Source organism: Gorilla gorilla, chromosome 5 (genome assembly GCF_029281585.2).
Source record: "Gorilla gorilla gorilla isolate KB3781 chromosome 5, NHGRI_mGorGor1-v2.1_pri, whole genome shotgun sequence".
NCBI classification, from domain to species: Eukaryota; Metazoa; Chordata; class Mammalia; order Primates; family Hominidae; genus Gorilla; species Gorilla gorilla.
Window position 1 is genome coordinate 167,517,002 of NC_073229.2, and position 18,203 is coordinate 167,535,204.

The 18,203-nt window shown below is 38.9% G+C and overlaps 1 long non-coding RNA gene across 2 annotated transcripts; it reads left to right on the forward strand.

The window, feature by feature from the left end:
* The first annotated feature begins 585 nt into the window (after positions 1-585).
* On the forward strand, positions 586-16,709 carry LOC134758778 (uncharacterized). Of its 2 annotated transcripts, XR_010134388.1 has the most exons (7): positions 586-748; positions 6,938-7,037; positions 11,285-13,555; positions 13,925-14,139; positions 14,692-14,809; positions 15,409-15,485; positions 16,307-16,709. It is a non-coding gene; the product is annotated as an uncharacterized lncRNA (long non-coding RNA). The 2 variants fall into 2 exon arrangements; XR_010134387.1 differs by having other exon boundaries at positions 11,285-14,139; positions 14,692-15,485; positions 16,307-16,654.
* The last annotated feature ends 1,494 nt before the right edge of the window (positions 16,710-18,203 follow it).

Here is an 18,203-nt window from a genome sequence, read left to right on the forward strand (position 1 = left end):
AAAGTGTAAGGTAATTTGCTGACTTTCATGAGTTCACAATCCAACTGAAGAAACAGAACACAAAGGAAAGATAAACAACAATGTAATTCAAGGACAGATCAGTGTTTTTAGAACATGCCACATCTATAAATTACCCCAAAGAGAAATTGTCCACTTGGCTCTAATTAATGAAAAATAAAACCTGAATGTAAATCTTGGTAATTACAACAACAAAAAGAAAAGATTAGTGTTATAAATGATAGTCATGGTCAGGGCTCTGAGACAAGAGAAATTTGTGAACACTGAGGGAGGAAGTCAAGATGCTATTAAGGGCAAATAATTTTTTTATTTTAAAAAAGTAGTAATTTTTAATGTAAACAATTCCTATGCAGTGTTCGTCATCCTTAAAGTTTGGAGGCAGTGGAAAATTGCATAAGATTTAGAAGGATTAAATCTGTGACTACACATATAAAAATTGGCCTGAGTCTTAGTCTTTTGCCCTAATAGCTATAGGAGTCATATCAAAAGGGAAAACTGGAATAAACTGTTAAAAAGATTATTTTTAAGGGGGTTATGAGGTTGCTCGCCCCATTCCATGATCTTAGACAACTTGTAGGGATGGTCAACCACTGATAATACCAGCTCCTATTACACATCTCTTTTAGGTGTTCTTCAAACTAATCAACCACAAGTCAAGGTCACCTTTCAGACATTCCATACCACCATGTCCTCAACTCTTGTGTTGCCTGCAAGGACCAATCCAGATCAGGTGATTAAAAAAAAATTTTGTCCTCAAATAAATTTATTGTTATTCATTATTTCACGTATTAATAAATGTAAAATTTGATTAATAAAGAGTAGTCATTGTTCCTCTAATCTTTTTAAAATCTCTTTGCCTTTTTGCTCTACTTTCTTGGAAATTTCTTGATTTTATCTTCTAATTCTTCAATTGAGTTCTTCAACTGCTAACAGCTTTTTAATTTCCAAAAGCTCTTTTTTAGTTTCCTGGATGTTCCTATCATATAGCATCCTGTTCTTGCTTTCTGCATAAAATGTCTTCTTTTGTTTCTTGAGGATATCAGTAAAGTTTTAAATACATTCTTTCTTTTGGTATAGCTTTTTTTCTGCAAGTTACTTTTGCTGCTGGTTTCCTTTCTTGTCTCTTTTTCATTTTAAGGACTTTCCTCAGAAGTGAGAGAGTTCTTGGCTGTCTCTTCATATTTAAGAGAGGAACACTAAAAAATCAATATGTAGCTCTAAGTAGGTGGGAGGAATTGTCCACTGAACACTTCACATTAGAGGATTTATCTGGAGAGTTTGATGGCATCAAATTTTATTATCTGTATGTCTTTCTTGTTGGGTTTATTAGATGCCCTGAGAAGGGTCTTTCAAACTCCTGCCTGGAGGATTGGGTGGTCTGAGGCCCAGTTATCAGTGTTCCAGCAGTCAAATAGGGAAGAGGCCTCAGGGGAGGGAATGTGTCAGCACTGCAGATTTAGTTTCATAGGTTTGTGTGATGTGTGTATATACTCTGCATAGTCATAGAGATGGTAGAGAGAGAATAAGTCACATAATTACCTCATGCACTTTCTGATTTTCAAACGATGACGCGTAAAAGAGATGGGTGATAGGAACTGGTATGATCAGTGGTTGACTATCCCTACAACATGTCTAAGATCATGAAACAGGGACAAGCAACCTCATAACCCTCTCCACAATTATTATTGCCTAGCATGAAACCTCAGAGTTTAAAAATGGTGAAATATTTGAAGGAGGATGGGGGGAGACTAAAATTGTATGAAATTATTTGTCTCCAACGAAGATAATTCAAGTACAGTCATGCACTGCATAACAACATTTCTGTAAACGACGAACCGCATATATGACAGTGGTCCCATAAGATTATACTATATTTTTGCTGTACCTTTTCTACATTTAGTAGGTTTAGATACACAAATACTTCCCATTGTGTTACAATTGCCTAAATTATTCAGTACAATAACATGCTGTAGTTTTCTAGCCTAGGAGCAATAAGCTATAACATATAACCTAGGTGTGTAGTAGGCTGAAGCATCTATGTTTGCGGAAATGCACTTTATGATGTTCAAACGATGACAAAATCACCTAATGGTACATTTATCTGAATGTACCCCCATCGTTGAATGATGCATGAACGTACACAATTTATTATGACCAAGAAAATTAGGCTTAAATCCTTTAGAAAAACATATTTAAAATACAATTTTATGTTTAATAAAATATATATAATATTCTAGAGTATGTATAAGCATGGAAAATACAGTTCAGGTATCAAAATGTCATCCATAGGATGATGTAAAATACACACATCAAACCTCCTACTCTATAAACAGAAATTGTACCTTCTTTTACAAGTCCACATAGAACACTCATAAAAATAGACATACATTAACCCACAAAGAAAGTCTCAATAGATTCCTAAAATAAATAGACTCACGTGCAGATGTCATGGGGCAAACTTTGCCACTTGTCTAAAGAGCCAGGCATGGTAGCTTGCACGTGGAACCCCAGCACTTTGGGAGGCCCAGGAGAGAGGATCACTTTTGAGGTCCAGGTTTTGAGACAAACCTGGGCAACTTAGTGAGACCCCCCCCATCTCTAAAAAAATATTTAAACTTAGCCAGGTATAGTGGTACACCCATGTAGTCCTATCTACACAGGAGGCTTAGGCGGGAGGATCACTTGAGCCCAGGAGTTTGAGACTGCAGCAAGCTATGATTGTGCCATTACACTCCAGCCTAGGTGACAAGAGTTAGACCCCATCTCTTAAAAAACAAAAAATCCAAGGAGAGCTGGAAGACTTCATAGGTATGATCATTTTCAAAATTTAAAAGTGTAAGCATAAATGCACCCAGTAGAGATGCAAACAGTGAGCTTCCTTGGCAAAGATGAGGAGCAAATTCGCTAATGTTTCTAGACAACAGGAGCCTAGATAAATGAGTAAAGAGACACGGCAGAAAATGAGGACGGAAAGGTCCTTCCCTTAGCTTACATTTGCAAGAGTTTGGATTTCATCTTGTGGGGAAATTTGAGGGATTTTGATCAGGAAGTAACCAGGGCAGATTTGCATTTTAGAAAGATTGCCCCAGTTTCTACGTGGAGGCTAAAAGCAGGAGACCTCAGCTTTGATAAGATCATAAAGTAAAGGCATAGAAATGAAAACGAGGGCTAAGTAGGAGAATTATTTACAGCAATGCTGTCCAATAGAACTTCCTGCAGTGCTGGGAATGTCCTGTGTCTGCACTGTCTAATAGGGTAGCCACTAGCCATATGAAACTATTGAGCATTTGAGGTGTGTCTAGTACAATGAAGGAATTTAATTTCTAACTTTATTTTATTTTAATTAAGTTAAATAACCATGGGAGTTTATTAGACGGTGTAGCTTTAGAAGGTGTGTGTGTGTGCATTTTTAAAATTTTAAAAATATCTTCACTGAGGTAGAGTTGGCATAAATTGCTCATACTTAAAACACATATTTTGATGTTTTGATGTATGTATATACCATGAAGTCATGGCCACAGTCAAGATAGTGAGTATATCCATCACTCCCAAAGGTGTATATAAAATTAATGCACCTGAAAAGCAGATTCTGGATAAATATGGAAGGACTCTGAATTTTATCAGCTATTTCTTTGTCTGCTTTAAGGATAAAAATGCAGCAATAAAACTCCATAAATCCTTATGCCATTTTTGTTTATTTTTTGCAATTTCAACATTATGTAAAGAACCACACAGCTAAAGCAAAAGTTTTAGAATGGGAATGGGAAGTAAGAAATTCAGAAAATGATTCAGGGCACAGAAAAGAATGAAGCAGTTTCTGTACCATGGTTCTTCTTTTGCCTCAAGGGAAGCGCTGTCAACTCTTCCTGAAGCATTTTTTGCATGAAATTTGGGTTACTTCCAATAAATTACCATTAGGTTCCATTGTCCTTGAAAATTTCACCCTGAGATTAAAAATTTTCTGCATGTACTGCTTTTTTGTGTTTTGTTTTCAGTTTACACATTTTACCACTTAAAATTGGTGTATCAGCAGATTTCTGTCTGAAACACATATGTGCTAACACGGGTAAGTTAACTATTTTCAATATTTCTGAGAAATAGACAACAATTTGGCAGAAATTTAATGGAGAAGAATTTTCTCTCTCGCACACTGCCCCTCCCCCACCCCCAACACACAACATTTTTTTTAAGAAACAGGGTCTCCTTTAGTGGCCCAAGCTGGAGGGCAGTGGCACCATCACATCTCACTGCAGTCTTGAACTCCTGGGACCCAGCAATCCTCCCACCTCAGCCTCTGAAGTAGCTGGGACTACAGGCGCATGCCACCACATCTGGCTAATTTGTTTTTATTTTTTGCAGAAATGGGGTCTTCATATATTGCCCAGGCTGGTCTTGAAATTCTGGGCTCAAGTATTCCTCCCACCTCAGCCTTCCAGAGCACTGCAATTACAGGTGGGCACCGCCATGCCTGGTCTATTTTCACCTCTCTTTTCTTTCTTTTTTTTTTTTTTAAGATGGAGTCTTGCTCTTGTCACCCAGACTGGAGTGCAGTGCCACGATCTCAGATCACTGCAACCTCCACCTCCAGGGTTCAAGCAATTCTCCTGTCTCAGCCTCCCAAGCAGCTGGGATTACAGGCATGCGCTGTAATCCACCCGGCTAACTTTGTATTTCAGTAAAGATGGGGTTTTACCATGTGGGCCAGACTGGTCTCGAACTCCTGACCTCAAGTGATTCACCCGCCTTGGCCTTCCAAAGTGCTGGGATTACAGGCCTGAGCCACTGTGCCCGGCCCCATTTTCACCTTTCTAAATGAAGAATTTAAAAACAAATTTAAACACATGTAGACTTTAAGCCGAGCTTCTCTTTTCATCTGAGGCTGTGAGGCTCCCTGGACCTGGGTGCAGTTTCCTGGGCACAGGATCCACATGGCATCTGCCACAAGCTGGGTGTGCTCCTGGGCATTCTGCCCTCTCCCAAAGAGTTTTTAGAGCAAATTCTTATAATTCTAGGAAAAATTACTCATGTTGACAAAGGAAATCTCTGTACCTCTTCACTTAGTGATAAAGCTGAGAAAATTCCTTTTATTCAAAAACATATTTGTGATACATCCAAGCACTCTACTTAACACGGGTCATTTTCCCTCACCTCATAAACCCTGCCCTGTGTAAAACAACAGCACTCCATCCATCCATCCGTCCATCCATCCATCCGTCCATCTGTCCATCCATCCGTCCATCCATCCAATCCATTCATCTATCCATCCATCCATCCAACCATCCATCCATCCATCCATTTATTGCATTCACTAAAGTATTCTATGTGCCAGGCACTTTTCTCAGAACTGGAGATACAACAGTGAACAATAAGAACAAAAGTCCTACTCTCATCCTACACACAGCCTTGCTAGCGGACATGGGTAAGACAGAACATTAAAATAACAACAGTAAATATATAGCAGGTCATATAAAGATAAGTGCTACAGTGAAAATAAAATCAAATAAGGGTGATAAGAATTGCCAGAGGAATGAGAGAAGTTATTTCATCAAGAAAGTCACTGATAAGGTGACATTTGATTATATTTTTGCAGCTAATGGAATGAGCCATGTGAATATTTAAGGAAAACACCCTGAGGCAAGGTTTTTTTGGAGGGGTGGGGTGTATTTGGGACCGGCTGGGGCTGAGCAAGCTGGAAGTCAGGGATGGAGCAGGGAGTCAGAACATAAAAGGCATGGGAAGTATTATTACAAGGACTTTGGTTTTTACCCTAACAGACATCAAAAGTTATTGGAAGGTTTCAAATAGAGTTGTGATGTTATCCAGCATACGTTATTTGTTGTTTTTTTAGAGACTTGGTTTCTCTCTGTCGCCCAGGCTGGCATGCAGTGGTGTGATCATAGTTCCCTGCAGCCTCCAACTCCTCAGCTTAAGCCATCCTCTCACCTTGGTTTCTGAAAGTGTTGGGATTACAGGTGTGAGCCACCACACCCAGCTAACATATGTTTTTTAATGGATCAGCCTGAGACTACTGTGGTAGGAATTGACATGATGTTGTAGGCAGAATAATGTCTATGTCTTCATCCCTGGCACCTCTGAATGTGTTATATCTCATGGCAAAGGAGAGTTAAGATTGCAGATGGAATTAAGGTTGCTAATCAGATTTGGAGAGATAGGGAGATTATCCTGTATTATCCTGCTGGGCCCAGTGTAACCACCAGCACTCTTATAAGTGAAAGAGGGAGACAGAAGAGAAAAGAAAAATTAGGAAAATATAAATAATCCATTAACACAATAAACACGACCACAAGAAAGAAGTGTTGAGTGAATGTCTGAATGAACAAAGATTTAATTACTTAATTCTGGGACAGTTTTTATTATTCTTATGTGTCCAGGGAAGAAGGAAACTGTTTAATCATAAAATTGCTCAGATTTTGCTGTAAAGTAAGTTTCAGTTCTCTATATCTTCATACAGTCGCACTTTGTAAAATGATACAGCTTTATCTGAAAAAAAAAATAAGTTGTCCTAATATAATACAGAAATCTTTTCCAGATCAAATCTTACTTTCACATTCACAGAGTAAAAATTTTTCACTGAGTTGAAACACATTAAAACATGCTCATTATTTTACATGCCTAGGAAAATTTCGAATTCTTCATATTACTTTTCCCAGGCATCCAGTTGGGTTCTAAGAAAAGTTCTAGTGAGATTATATTTCGTCTGTATGGTTAAAAGAAGGAGTATTGGCAGTCTCCTAATTTAGTGGTAGTTTTTAGCCCAAATTCCAGATTAAGGAGGTTTAAGTTTCTGCAATTACAGCTTTTAAAAACACAGCAATGAATCTTCACAGGTTTACCTTCATTACAAATTGTATCACTAAGAAGATGAGAGAAAATAATATCTTTTGAAATTCTTTTGTAGATCCATTCTCTGGATGTTATGGAGATCTCTCATCTTAACTCTAACACCTTTAAGGTATCCAAGGAGAAAATCAGGTGCATGGATGGCAGGTCAACTTCGGGTATGCCTCTCTTATTAATCACTATTTTCATGGGGCCATAGAACTTCCTGTGGTTAATGGTTGACACCTTCTGGTGGCCTGCAGGACAGGTGGCAAACTCAGACACATTGGGACTCAAAGGGGGTCTTGAGAGGTCGTTGAAATCTATTTCTCTGCCTTCAGGCAGAACCACTGGGGAAATATGAGATACTATCGTAGTTTTAAAAGACTGTCAAGAAAGTAAATTCCAGGACATAAGAACAATAACTCCAGGAAAAAAAAAACCCTCAGTGTCTAGTAACCCTCAGTGTCAACCCTTATTTTCATTGTGGAGCTATTTTAAATTAATAAGCCTGGAAAATAGATACATGGCACAACTGATCTCTGGATGTCAACACATCAGTTAATTGCATATGACTCCCTAGAAAGTATATGTAACTCACAACTTGCACCTTACAAAAGAAGAGTTCAAAGTCCCTATCGTTACTAAAGGGATGCTAAGCCAGAGTCACTTCCATTCTTTTCAGAATAAAATAGTGATTTCAGGAAGGTGAAACCACCTGTCACATTTCTATTTACCAGAACAAGTCAAGATTTGGGCTTTTTAAACTGCTTTGCCATTTCGTTTCTTCTCCTCATTGAAATTTACTTTTCATAGGAAACATGAATGTGAACATGTACTTCAAGGACTTAAAAGGAAATACACCCTTTAAATGTTAACGATGTCTATAATTATTTAGCACCTGCTTAAATAAAGACAGGAATTGCTCCAGAGTGTTACTTATTTTCATTGATCATAGGATCCTAGAGAAGGCAGAATTTTGTTGGGGGGAAAAATAACACCCCAAGAGAATGACAAGGGGAAACTACTGAAAAGCTATGATAGTTACAAATCAAAATGTTCCCAGGCAACTGCCATATCTCTGGTTTTCCTTGATCACATCAAATCTCAATTCATATAGCAAATTACATCATGCTGTGGAGTTTGATGCTCTAACATCTGTACCATAGAGCCAGGTGGTGTCTATGATTAGAAATACTTTCTCACACAACTTTTACTTTCTGAAGCTATTATAATAATAGCCTCATGTGTTTGCTTGCTTGCTTAATTTTTTAATTTCGCTATTACTAATCCTTACCCAAACTTTTCATCAGAAGCATGAAGTCCCTCTCGATAGGATCAAACACATCAGGCCATCTATCCATCTCATCATTTTACTTGAAAGGTTCTCTCTGGGGGCTTTCCTTCCTTTTGCTCCATGTGACCAGGCTGCTTGGCCTGCTCCACGGGTGACACCCTGAAACTTGCTGTCTCCATCCACCTGGAAACTCCCTTTTCTTCTCTCCCAAGTTTGAGCCGTTGTTTTGGGGACTCCATGTCTTCATCTTTCTTGGTTTATTCTTTATTTACATAAGAAAAGCCTCAGAGCTGGGAGTGGTGGTTCACAGCTATAATCCCAACAGCTTGGAAGGCCAGAGGCAGGAGGAACGCTTGATGCCAGGAGTTTGAGACCCACCTAGGCAACAAAATGAGATCCTATCTCTACAAAAATCTTAAAAATTAGCCAGGTTGGTGGCACACACCTGTAGTCCCAGCCACCTGGGAGACTGAGCTGGGAGGATCACTTGAGCCCAGGAGCTGGTGGTTTCGGTGAGCTATGATGACACCACTGCACACCAACCTAGGCAACAGCACAAAGCCCTGTCTCAATAAAAGAAAGAAAGAGAAAACAGAAGGAAAGAAGGAAGGGAAGAAGGAAGGAAGGAAGGAAGGAAGGAAGGAAGGAAGGAAGGAAGGAAGGAAGGAAGGAAGGTAGGTAGGTAGGTGCCTCCAAAGATTTCCCAAGAGAGAATACATGGGAAGTTGGGTTTTTTTTTTTGGTTTCTTTACTTGTTACATGTCTGGATGGGTCTTTATTCTATCTTCATGGTTCATGAACGAGGACACAATTCTAGGTTAGAAATAATTTCCACTCATATTTAAAACTGTGCTTCACTGTTTTTGAGCTTCTTGAGTTGATGCTGAGAAGCCTAATACTTATTATAATCCCCATTTCTTTATTTGCCATTCTCTTTCTGTCTCTCTCTCTCTCTGTCTCTCTCTCTCAAAACTTTTTGGCCTGTCTCTTTATTCCCAGTGTTATTAAATTTCACAATGTGCCCTGGTGTGAGTCTTTTAAATTCAATGTACTGAGTTTTGTTAGGCGTTTACAATCTGAAAATGTATGTCTGCCAGTTCTCAGAAGTTTCCTTACATTATTTCTATAATATTTTTCCGACTTCCTCTGCTCTCTCTCTCTTACTCTTTCTCTCATTCTCTCTCTCTCTCTCTGCATCCTCTCCCCTTGCTCTCTGGAAAGCCATTAGACATTAAAATTCCTATGCTAATTGATATGATTTGGCTCTGTCCCCACCCAAATATCATCTTGAATTGCAGCTCTCCATAATCCCATGTTGTGGAAGGGACCCAGTGAGAGGTCATGGAATCACGGGGGCAGGCTTTTCCCGTGCTGTTCTTGGGATAGTGAATAAGTCTCATGAGAACTGATGGTTTTATAAAAGGGCAGTTTCCCTGCACACACTCTTGTCTGCTGCCATGTAAGACGTGACTTTGCTCCTCATTCACCTTCTGCCATAATTGTGATGCCTTCCCACCCATGCGGAACTGTGAGTCCATTAAGCTGCTTTCCTTTGTAAATTATACAGTCTCAGGTATGTCTTTATTACCAGTGTGAGAACAGACTAATACACTCATCTTTTAAAGTTTCAGTACTGCACTCACTCTTCCTCTGCTATGCCTGAGGGCTAAATGGCCCTGGTTCTTTATCTCCAAGAATAAATTCTTGTCTCTGACTGAGGTCATGGAAGTTCTCTGTAGAGTGAGTTTAACTCCTATTTAAAAGAACTTCTAACCAGACATACAACTTGCCAATAAACATGAAAAAATGCTGAACATCACTAAGCATCAGAGAAATGCAAATTAAAACCACAGTAAGATACCACCTCACACCAGTCAGAATGCCTAGTATTATAATGTCAAAAAAACAATAGATGTTGGCAAGGATGCAGAGAAAAGGGAACTCTTACACACTGTTGATGGGAATGTAAATTCGTTCAACCCCTATGGAAAACAGTACAGAGATTTTTCAAAGAACTAAAAATAGAACTACCATTCAACCCAGCAATCCCACTACTGGGTATCTACCCAAAGGAAAAGGAATCATTATATCAAAAAGACACCTGTACTTCTATGTTTATTGTAACACTATTCACAAGAGCAAAGTCACAAAATCACCTAAGTGTCCATCAGCAGTTGATCGGGTAAAGGAAATGCAGCATTTATACATCATGGAATACTATGCAACCATAGAAAAAGAATAAATAATGTCCTTTGCAGCAACTCAGATGGAGCTGGAGGCCATTATCATAAGTGAAATAACTCAGTAACAGATAATCAAATACCACATGTTCTCACTTATAAGTAGAAGCTAAACAATGGCACACATAGACATAAAGATGGAAAAAATAGACACTGGAGGCTCCAAAAGAGGGGAGGATAAGAGGGTTGAAAAATTACCTATTGGGTACAATGTTCACTGTTTCGGTGGTGGGTACACTAAAAGCCCAAACCTCACCATTATGCGATATATCCACGTAAAAAAACTGCACATGTACCCTCTGAATCTAAAAATGTTTTAGAATTTAAAGACTTCTGATTAAGCCTGCTGTTGTCAGTTTCATTTCTTTCCCTACCTTCTGAGATACCTGGCTCATTGTTGCACTGGAGCTGTTGGTTGCTTGAAATTGCTTATAGGGGGAGGGTGTGCAACACAGAAATCAACAAACACTACAAATCAAAGATTTTCTTGTTTTGCTAGAGAGTTTCTTAACCAGCACACCACTGCGGGAAGTCCTTACTTCTGAGCCTTCCCAAAGCTCTGTAGCACACATCAACTGTTTCTTTCATATTCTCTTTATGCAGATTGTTCGATGTCAGTTGTCCATATTCTGCTGTCAGTCACCAATTAATCTTCTTTCTTGATCCTAGAAAGACTTGAATCTATCACCAATTGTCATCTCCTCTCCCACCAATCAGCCTATATTACTGATATGGTTTAGCTCTGTGTCCCAACCCAAATCTCACCTTGAATTGCAATAATCCCCACCTGTCAAGGGCAGGACAAGGTGGAGATAATTGAGCCATGGGGTGGTTTCTCCCATGCTGTTCTCGTGATAGTGAGTTCTCATGAGATCTGATGGTTTTATAGGTGGCTTCCCCCTTCACTCAGCTCTCATTCTTCTTCCCGCTGCCATGTGAAGAAGGACATGTTTGCTTCCCCTTCTACCATGATTGTAAGTTTCCTGAGGCCTCCCCAGCCACGCTAAACTGTGAGTCACTTAAACCCCTTGCCTTTATAAATTACCCAGTCTCAAGTGTGTCTTTATTAGCAGCATGAGAACAGATTAATACAATTACTTTTATATAGAAAAGAAAATGGTTATATTTCAATTTCAACAATTCTTTGAAAATAAAATAAAATGAGAATGATTTATCATATAATTTACATGACATAAATATACATACGATAGTGTTAATATACACAACTACACTTAAATCTTGGCTTTGCCATTTACTAGCTGTGTGAATTACAGAAAGATACTTAACTTTCCTGGTGTTCAATTTTTTTCATTTGATAAATAGCAAGAACACTACCTATCTTGCATGGATACAGTTTGAAATGGAAATGTGTATAAAATGACAATAATATCCATCATGTGTATTAATGGCTCTTACCAGATAGTCAGTATACGGTTGATATTATTAACATAAACATCAGTTATAATTTAAAATTATTTTGTATAAATATATCCTCTAAAAATTTTTTAAACTATCATGCATCAAGCCAAATGATGCAAAAGGAGGTTAAGGAACTATTAAAACATTGTTTTGCTGCTATTTCCTGGAGAAAATATGACTTAATTAGTCAGACTGAAACGGATTATTTTAAAGTGTAAGTAATTCGCAGGTATTAATAGCTAGCATTGCCCCTAGTATGGTCCAGATGGTCTTATCAGGTCTTATTGGGTTTCTTGTGCATTAAAAAACAGAGTTTAATGAGGCAATAGTACCCTAAAGCAGGTTTGCAATAAATTCAACAAATATACTGGCACCTCTCCAAGTGTGTAATAAACAACCTCCTCTGCTCCTAGCGGCAAAAGAAAATACTCTTGACTCCCGAGCATCACTTGCCTTCAGTGAACAAGGCTGTTGTAAAAATGCTTTAGAGAGCAAATGCCTTTAAAGAACTCAAAGACTTGGACATTATCATTTCCATCTGGTGACAGAAGGTCCAAAGAAGCATCTTTCCTCACCTATACGTATCACTGAGTTGTGAGAGGAAATGAAGAACAGACATTGGTGGGGAGACAGAAGGAAATGTTAGCAAGTGGAGGGGTTTTATGAAGTCAGGAGGTAAAGAGAGAAAGAGAGAGAGAGAGAGGAAAAAGGAGGAGGACAAGGAGGAGAAAAAGTGAAGAAGAAGAAAGAAGGGAGAGAGGGAGGGTGGATAGAGAAATGCCCTCTCTTGGTTCTCAATGTCTCATCCACCTCCCTCATCCAAACCACAGACTAAAGCAGGCAAGGAAGTGGCTCCACCTTCTCCATTCCTTCAGAGGTCTGAAATATATCAATTAGGTCCAGCAGGGTGATTATTTTTTAAACCTAACATAAGTAAGCCTTTCTGTTCTACCAGACTGTGCTCCTTAAGGGTGTAGAACATGGCTCATTCTTCTTTGCATCAACAATATTTAACACTTCTCAGATGCATACTAGGCATCAATAAAAAAACTTTCTCATTAAAACATTTTAGGGCTTATATGCTCTATTTTTTTTCCCTGAGGTCCACTGCTTATATTGAACATGAAAAACTTAGCCCACATGTTAATAAAATCTTATATTTGGTCCTGGATCATAAAAAAAAAATAAGTTAAAAGCCCATTTTCTATAAGGAATTTGGGTCTTCTGCTGATGGACAGAGACGTTCTTCACTGAGACAGACTTTGTGAATTCGGGAGTGGTAATCTCTACCCTCAGAGGGCAGTGGGGGTCAGTCATTGAACTGTTATTCTAAAAAATAAAGACATTAAATAAAGTTAAAATTAAGGACGCTTTATGGAATTTCAGGGTTTCGATGATGTGTAAAGCTAATGGCAACAGAGCAAAATTTACTCCTTTAAGGAGAGGAGAGCCTGAAAATATTTTTTAAATAAGTAAATATCAAGTTAGAAAGGTTTGGAAAATAGTTGTTAAAATTATAATAAAGCTCTCTACTTTTCTTTTATCTTTTTCTGTTTTTGGATGTTGGTCAACTAAATTAATTACGTAACAAAAATTCAAGTAGGGATTTAATTTGCCTCTGCTGGTAACTCCAGATCTCTAGGGTCTCATTTGCAGGAGTGCTCCTGAGGCACTAGGAGTGGATGCTAAAGAAGACTTTTTCAGACCAGAAGGGGAGAAAAGGGCTGCCCAGCATCCATGGGTAAGATAAGGTTGTCCCAGGTGGGGAATATTTTGAAAACATCCTAAGGTGTTTTTACCTTAACACCTTTTGATAAGAGAATCAAGAGAATTTGATTCTCTTTTGATAAGAAAATCAAAAGATGTAAGCTATTGGGGATATTCAAGTGGGGTCAGGGAGAGTCACATGCCTTTCCTTCATCTTCTAGTACAGTCTTGGGTAAGGTGCTCTGAGGTCTTCAAGGCAGTGTTGTCACATTGAAGGAGCAGACTGCATGTTAGACACTGAAAAAGACCTCTGATTACTCTGAGGATGACACTGTCACCCACTCAGGGTCGAGCTGAGAAAGCCTTGTCCATGAGTTGTGATGTAACTATGCTTCATCTTCAGAAGCCGTCATGGTGGCTACAGCCAAACAGCAAGCCCAGAGGAGCAACAGGTGGGGACAAAGACACAAACAGAGGTAGCTATAAAAGCAACATCCACTGAATGAGGCCAACAAGCACCAAGGCAGCAGGAAAATGATTACCAAGAAGAATGAGGTGCCATTTCATCAGAAGGAAGGAGAAAGGATTGGGGTGTCAGCACCCCAGTAACTGTACTGGGTGGGTATTAAGATGCAAAGGCCAGAGCATGATCAATAGTCTCATTAGCTGTTTACAATGCTAAAGTCACCAGGAGAAATAAAAGTTGAATGTCTGTTTATTTAATGGCATTTGTTAAGCTCCTCATCAAATGATGTGCCCAGTATTGTGCTAGATTCTGAATATGAAATGGTGAGAGAAAAAAATGTGCTTCCTGTCCTCCTTGAGCTAACAGTGTTGGGTCTAAATATTGCTTATAAACAGTACTGTTGGTTTTGTGGTAGTGGAGAACCCAAACACTTCTGTAGTTTTAAGACTTGTCCAATTATGTAATGGGCCACAGATCACACAGAAGAGAATACTCAGAGGCCTGTACGGCAGATTTCACCTTCAACCTAAAGATTCACTGGCTTAACTTTGAGTACTGTCACTTGAATTACTTACTGTTACTTGAATTAGTTACTTGAATAGCTACTAAATAGGAACTGGTTTAAATAGTCATGACCTTGTGTAAACTGAAAACAGAAAGTCATTAATACTCCCAATCTAATTGCATTTGGAAAATACTTGCAGAATCATGGAGTTGGAAAGTCATTACCTACTCAAAGAGACAATCCAGTCTCCTGCTTCTCTGTTTATTTATTCATTCATGTTGCAAATCCTGAGTGAGTGCCTACTGCATACCGGCGATGTAAGTACAAATCCCTCTCTCTAATGATACTTAAATTCTAGTGTTAAAGACAGACATAAGAAAACAAGAAAAAGTGAATAAATAATTTTCCAGTCGCGTTAAGTACAATGAAGAAAAAAAATAAGAAAGCAGGGTAGTGGTTAGGGAAAGGTAGGAAGGAAGGGAAAGAAAGAAAAAAATGCGGGATGGAGGAAGAGAAAGATGGGGCGGGCACTCTCTTATCCAGAGAGGGTCAGGAAGGCCTTCTCTTCGAGCAGATACCTGTGTATAATGAGGGTCTGAGCCATGCAAAGATCAGGGAGAAGAGCTTTCCAGGCAGAGAGAACAGGAGTGCAGGCCTGAAGCTAGACCAGAGCAGCCAAGGCAGAGTGAGGAGAAAATTGTGGGAAATGTCGCAGTCAGGGGCTAGATCTGCACACACACCACCCTCAGACATTTGCATTTCTGTGTGTGTGTGTGTGTGTGTGTGTGTGTGTGTGTGTGTGTGTGTGTGTGTGTGTTTACTTCTTTTTAAATGATGAGAAGCTGTTGGAGTGACAGGACTTCTTTTCAGCTGCCAAGCTTTTTGTGTTTGCACTTTTCCTTAACGCTTCTTCCAGATTAGGTTCTCCTTAAATTCTGTTTGCGGCTGCAAGTGATCCTAGACACCTCTGGCTCAGCTTCCCAACTCATGCAGGTAAGAATCTCGTTCAGAAGTGGTCATTAGACCTTCCAATGAGAGTACAAAAAATTGGAACTTCCAATGGGAGCACAAATGTTTACAATGATGGTGCGTCTAGGATGAGAATGAGAGAGCCCATTCTATGCGCATCACTGTGAGCATGGAAAATCGGGGGTGACTGCCAGAGAGTAGTTTTCATGTATATCCATATTAGCAGGACTTCCTCCATGACCCTCCATCTTAATGAAGAGAGAACTTATTTTCATGTCCACATTGTGGATATACTAGTTCTTCCTCATCCTACACGTAGACATGTAGCTGGGAGTGTTACAACAGGCCAGGTCAATGGAATGGAATAACAGTAGTGTCTTAGTCAGCTCAGGCTGCTATAATAAAGTGCCATAGGCTGGGTGGACTATGAACAACAGAAACATTTCTTACAGTTCTGGAGGCTGGAAGTCCAAGATCAAGCTGCTAGCATGGTCAGGTTCTGGTGAGGGTCCTCTTCTGAGTGGCAGACTATTGACTTCTTGCTGTGTCTTCACATGGTGGAAAGAAAGCTAGCTAGCTCTCTGGCCTTTTCTTATAAGGGCACTAATCCCATTCATGAGGGCTCCACCCTCATGACCTAATCACCTTCCAATGGCTCGATCTTCAAATACTATCACATTGGGATTAGGGTTTCAACATAAAATTTTGAGGAGACACAAACGTTCAGTCCATTGCAAATAGCTGCTATCATAGAGTTCCTATCAAGTGCCATTTGCTGTGTACTTAAATACGTCATCTCTAATTTTCAAAACCATCTCCTAAAATACCATCTTTTTTTTTTATAGGAGAGGAACCTGAAGCTTAGATAGATTATGGAACTCGCTCGAGATCATACAAGAAGTGGCAATGCCGGGATTTGAGCCCACGATTGACAAAGCTTTTATTCTTTGCATTCTACCATGCTGCCTCCAAATAGGTCAAATGACTAGAAAAAGAGATTTAGGTTCATAATTGTCACTATGCATTTTTCCTACTATGGGAACAATTATGAACAATTCCATATGTGTCTAATTTTATAACAATAAAGCGCAAAAGAACATCTGTATCTTTTTGTTGTAGGGTAGCAGCCTTGAAATTTGTATCTTGGTTTATTGTATTAGATATTTCTTGAAATAAGCAGACCTTAATTGAAAAGTGGAAAATGTTTATCATATCTGAGTATTTTTAAATAAATAATTTTACTTAAGGAATTTCCTAGAACCTGAAATTGCTTTACTCTGTATAAATCTTATTTATACATCAGTGTACTGTGGGAAGTTAAAAAAATCTTATTTAAATACAGACATATAGCTAAACTGCAGAGAACAAAGCATTATTTCAGCATTATTTATAAGTACTGCTACTTTTCTGTTGCTATTTTTCTAACAGAATCTGGCTCAGGACTGTCTCATTTTCATTTTCACCTCTCTGTCCTTGGTTTTGTTAATTCCATGTATTTTAACTTTGCACTTCTTGGAGCATAGCTGGCTCTCTCTCTCTCTCTCTCTGTCTTTCTCTGTCTCTCTCTCTCTCACACACACACACACACCTGTGTGCACATCTTCCACAGAAAAATTAACTCCATGGGAGATGGTTGTGCAGAATAGAATACATTTTGCCAGACCAACAAATCAGAGACGAGCCAACTCTCAGGCCCTAGATCTGGTGTCCCACTAACTCCTTTATGTAGCTCAATGCTGGAGTAACACACTTCAGATAAAGATTTTGCCCTGGTGGCTATAGACTATGAATCTGCTACACTAGTCTTCACACACCAATAAGCACTAAGTAGCCGGACTAGAGCATTAAATGTTCAAGATATTGTCATTCAATCTCCATAATAAATAGATAACAAAGCCAAGGTCTTACTAAGGGGTTACTTGATAGTTAGGAGGTGAAATGAGACTAGAACCCAGGTCTTCTTACCTCTAGGAAAATTGTCTTCCTTCAAAACATCATGCTTTCCCCTGAATTTGAGATCACAAAAAAAAAAAAAAAAAAAAAAACTTAAAAAAAAACTATGTCTTCTAGAAATACCAGAATTAGAACACATCTATATGAAAATCCTTGTCCTCTGACAGCAGTCACCTGTGATTTCCCGAGATAGAGCTCATTCCTCTTCCCCATCTTCCCAGGCCAGTGATAGTAACTTCTTTCCTTTGAAATGCTGCAATGCCTGTGAGCACTCACCTGTAGGGACTTCAGAATTCAGAACAAATCCTTGCTGAAATGGAAGGGCGGCAGAAAGAACATTGCCTCTTCCTGTGTAGAACTTTTATGGGATTTCTCCCAAGTGTGTAATATGTGTGTGGTGGTATTTTATGAAACTTTCATGAGAGTACTTCACTTCAGTTCTCCTCTGCCTTTTATGGTAATCCCGCTCCTATTATTTTTCTGTTAACTGAGATTTTATTTTTAAATATTAAATTGTGATTACGAAAAGAAGTTCTTTATTCCCAGAGCCACACTCATGTATATGTAACTTCTTCTGACTTATGTGGAAGCAACTCCCACGTTGGAGTTTCAGCCCTGGTCCCATAATTTGCAAGCATTAAATGGAAGCCTCATATTGCAATGCAAATTATAGTACCCAGGGACTGGCAGTATAATCACCCAGTTACAAAAAAAGGTAAAGAGGAGATGAAATTACCATAATGGGCCACAGAAAATACACAAGAGAATGTTCAGAGGCCTGCATGGCAG